The sequence below is a fragment of the Chamaea fasciata genome, unplaced genomic scaffold (genome assembly GCF_029207755.1).
Source record: "Chamaea fasciata isolate MVZ Bird 193981 ecotype frontalis unplaced genomic scaffold, bChaFas1.0.hap1 SCAF_7, whole genome shotgun sequence".
Taxonomy (NCBI): domain Eukaryota; kingdom Metazoa; phylum Chordata; class Aves; order Passeriformes; family Sylviidae; genus Chamaea; species Chamaea fasciata.
The window spans coordinates 35,261,021-35,266,097 of NW_027094092.1; positions in this window are offsets into that span (position 1 = coordinate 35,261,021).

Sequence of the window (5,077 nt, forward strand, 5' to 3'; positions counted from 1 at the left end):
TTCATACAGTAACCACAAAAATATTTTATGTGCACAAAAGCATTTGAATTATGACTGCTTTTACCACACTAACATGGTTTTTTTGTTGACATGGGTATAATTTTTTTCAGTTTATTTTGATTCCACATATGCACACATACATACACACGCACACATACATACACACGTGTGCGTATATATATGAGGGAAGATATATTCAATTAGTTTCAAAAAGCAAGCAGAAGACTTACATGGAGATATACTGACATAAGGATGAAGCAGTGCACATACAATAGCTGAGCGAGAAAATCCAGTATAGCCATGATGAGGAAAAAAAGAATATATCAAGCCCTTAAAGACTGATTACATGTTCACCATTGGAATAATCTGTATTTACCGACCGCAGCTACCGTTCACTCTAGTTTGCGAGCATAAGAGAGATTCTTAGAAAAGCAATACTGAATAAAAATGTCTAAATGTACTTTCAACTTCCTAATTCTTCAGGTCTGACTTCCGAAAAAGTGAATAAATCAACTGCTCCTTTCCATTTCATTAGAATTTTTAAAACAAAATTTTACAAATAATTGGGAGGCAAACAGGTTCCAGATAATAAATTGTATTCCATTTAAAAAAACCTAAAAATAAAACAAGAAATGTACTCACAGCTTGGGGAGTACTACTTAATATGAGTATCTTCAGTAGTTTACATTGAATATTTTAAAAGCGTTTCTTAAGGAAGGTGCTTTCTAGCTCAGAGAAAAACGTATGCGCTACACGTTATTGAACTTGCTACCGTCACCGCAGATTTTGTTCTGTTTAACAAAAACAAGCACAGTTTGTGAATTCAAGTCAGGGAGTTCCTTTTATTTTTGCTAATTTCACCATCCTTTCTCTTTTTAAGCACAGCCCTCAGGGTACATGATGTAATGGTCACCATTATAGTACAGAACAGGAAAAAAGGGTATCATGAAATGCAGAATTGAATGGTATTCTTAGAAAAAAAAAAAATGTATGCCAGATTTTTTCCAAGGGAGCTCTACTCAAAAACAAACAAATATGCAGATACTGTAGAAAGCTTCTTGAATCATCATTAGTGGTTAGAAAAAAAATTGGCAGAAAGAAAGTGGACGGTTTAAAAAAAAAAAGCAAGCCAAAATGGAAGGACTAATTCAATGATACCAGATGTAACACATGACTGTGGGGATTGAAGGGTCATGAGTTTGAGTCAAAACTCAACTTCGAGTTAATTGGCTGGCAGTGGGGCTGCACAAATTGCAGAGATAGAGTACTTGTTTCCTAGTGCAGGAGGTCAGCCTTCTTATGCATTTGCACTCTTTGCATGGCATCCAAGAACTAACACTTTTATTTGCTAGAAAAGAGTTTGCTTGCTTGTCATCTTTTTAAGGGGAAGAAAAAGAACTGGCTGAGCATAAAACAGAATGACACATTTAAAAAGATTCAAAAGCTGCTCTGTCTTGAACTACATGTATTTCCTTCTTTGTTTTTTTTGTCTCTACAAACAATCCAGAAAACAAATGGTACACAATAGTTTCAAGGAATATTTTAACCCAGTGTTATGAATTCATTGATATGAAAACCATATATAAAATATGTAATCTTAACATATTTTCCCTTTGAAAAGACCAATATAGTTCTTTCCACCTTATCCAAGTTGAAATGTTATTATGCTTAAAAGAGGAAAATAATTGCAGTTACTGACTTTGCTGGGGGAAAAAAAATATAATGTTCCTTAAAACATTTAAATGGGCAAGTGGGAAGAATTTTAAAAAAAAAAAAAGCTTCTAGCTGTGTGCGTGGAAACTCTGGCTATGTGCCTGAGACATACAGCAAAAAACAACATATGGAACTCACCAGTTCCTAAAATCCCTTTCCACAAAATTCATGCCACTCCTCACCACAATAAAATGACTCACAGAGGGGTGTGTTTTATGCCTCCCAGGCAGAACTCCCTAGTCCACAATTAGTCTATCTATTGAAAGGCCAAAATACCTTATTGTTTTACTTGCTGTATAATTATCTGTTATGATGAACTGTGATTCTAAGGACTATTGTCCCTAGGCTTGGATCTGTGTGTGGAGCAGTTCCCTGGCTGAGACCCAGGAGTGGACCTTCCATTTAGAATCCATGCCTGAGTGATTTCTCCAGTCTCTCCCTGGCTGGCTGAAACAGGGACTGTTTCTGCATGATTTCTTGGGTTGATGAGAAGCAATTATGCCTTAAATGAAGTCATTCATGTCTGCCATTTTGTTTGCATATTTTTCAGCATTCACCTGTTATTAGACCTGTTTTTAAACTGTAAACTAGTTTCAAGTAGACTTTTGTGTCTAATGTGGTTTGGTAATCAGAAAAAAATATATATGTAATGTTTTCTTCACAAATCACTCAAGCAGGAAATCTAATAGAGTGATTTGGAAGTAAAATAGCATTTAAGAATGTCCCAGACATTTCATTTCTGAAGTGATAATGTATAAAGATAATAATCTTGAGATATTAAGTAGGATTTTTAATGTGCATTTTTAAAATAACCTTATCTGGTAGAGAAGATAGCCAAAACAGTTACTTTACACCATTTAAATCTGGTAATACTGGCAGTGTAAACAAAATACCACTTTAATATTTAAGAATATATTTGTATGTACGGCAAGAAGATATTGTGTGCTATTTTTCAGAATTCCTTCAATCTCTTTAAACAGCCAGATTTTCTTTTGCAAAGCATTTACTTCTGATTGCTCTTAAATTATTATAAAAATTCCTTCACTGTGTATAGAATCTTCTAAGTTAACAAATAATTTCCTGCTTTCATTCTCAGTGTCTGCTAAAGCTTTTCCACAAAGCAGTTTCCAAGGTGATATTAGGTACAAGGCTGATAAAAGGTAGCCATGCCATGAAAACAAATACTGTAGAAAGAGCTTTGTCAATTTGTATTAAGCTGGATATATTTTATGCTAATTTACCAAATCTTTTGTTGATTTGTCAGGCTTCTGGATGCTTTTTTTTTTTTTTTAATGAAGATGAGTGAATTTTGATAGATGCAATTTATGTCTGAGTATCTCCTCCCAAGAAACAAATTACTTTGTCACATTTTTCCCGATGGTAAATATAAAAGACAAAAAAATATGTAGTCCTGACAGATCTTTATATAATTGTAAAGCTTAAAACACAAACCAATTTTCAGATATTTGAATGAATTGTATGTGTAGATCACTGATTAAAACTGTAAATGTGCTTAGAAAAAATTCCTCTTTTCATATTGAATAATCCCTATAGCAAAATATAATGAAATTAAACTGACAATAAAATCTTGGGGTTTTGAAGTTTATACAAAACATTGGAAGGAAGTTGTGAGTACTTCTAGATGCATAATTTATCAGGGTAGAAAAGGGTTTTTTATTGTTGTTGTGTGCTGTTTTTTTAGAAGAGACTTGTACTAAGGTGACCTCTACTGTTTAAAAAAAAGGCTTGCAAAAGCAGCCCTCTCTTAAATCATCCAACAATCCTAAATTGCCAAGACAGACATGGATACTGCTCTGCTTAAAACTATTTATTTAATTCACTGCCGTTTGGATTACTACAAATGATTTTAAGGTTTCTTTCTCATACATTGGAAAGTTCCCCTGCCATTTACTTCCTAGCCATTTGCGTGCAAATTCTGCCTGTACTGGGATCTCTGCCATTAAATTTTCTTCACACTGAAGGGTTTTCTCTGCTCCTGGCGGGGCGAAGTCATGACCCAGAAAAAAATTGATTCATGAATTCTCAGGGTGCAACTAAAGAAGAGAGGAAATATGCCTTGGCTGAGCTCCTACTAGTGACAATTTAAAACCTGTAATTAGTTTGGATTCAAGCTGCAAAAGGAATCTGAATTTAAAACGCATTAATTCAAACTGATATATTAACTTTAACAAAGTAGATCAATTATTATGTAGAATCATTATTACAGTCTGTTTTGCTAACTGTTGGATTCCAGACTTTATTAACTTAGATTTTATTACAAAATGCAAGTAATTGCTTGCGAACACTTTATCTATGTGATGGTTTTCTTGGTGAAAAAGAACTTTTTATTGGGGTTAGTTAGCTTTAACACCTCAGTTATGGATTCTATTTTTGTAAATTCCCATCATCCACATGCTGCACAATGGTTGAGGCCACTTACCCCCCGCTGATATCAGGACCCCACATCCCCTTTAGCTAACTCCCTGACATTTCTATGAACTACACAGCTGAAATGTTATACAGTAATTAATGTTGATCCTAGCACACACACAGCCTCCAGTACAAATTAGGATAGAAAAGGTTATCATAATATTTTGCTAGACTGTTTGGTAGACTTGAATTGCTCCCTGTGGGGGACAAACAAGAAAAGGTATTTTTAAGATTTGTGTGCTGGAGGAGCATCCAGGTATTTTTATTCAGATGAAGTAGAAACTGTTTTGAAGATTTGGTCTGGGAAATGTTAGTCTTGCTATTGGCATGTTTTGATACCTGTGCAGTTGCAGTCCCTTAGGAGCAGTTTATTTTGGTGGGTGTTTTCGAAGATGAAACAATGTATGGTGACTAAAACTCTTAACCAAAGCTCCGTTATCTTCTGGAGTTCAAATCCAGGTACAACCAGCAGCTGGATCCTCTCGGACTGTCAGTGGTGTCTGAAAAACACTCAGAGACTAAATAATTTAGATTACACCATTCTGACCTGTATAATTGTTTAAATGAGTAATGCAGCCACTAACTGAAAGAGGTCAACCATCTGTAGAGGAAACATAGAATTTGGTTTCATTTCTAAACAAACTTTTGAAGCGCCATACTGTGGGAGGTAGGGAAAAGTCTGCTGACAGATCAATGGCTTATCTGCTGCACCAAGGTTAAAACTTCTATCACTTGTAGAAAGCAATGTTAATAGAAAATGCTCCTGAGAGAGTAGGCTTAGCACAAATAAAATTTGATCCACTCAATATGCCATTCGTTGTCTTTCTTTAATTTTTGTGCTTTACAATAAATGTGCTTTAAACAGTTGCGATTAGTCTTGATGGATTCTCATTACACACTAAGGAAGACCACAACCTTATTTAAATATTTCTGA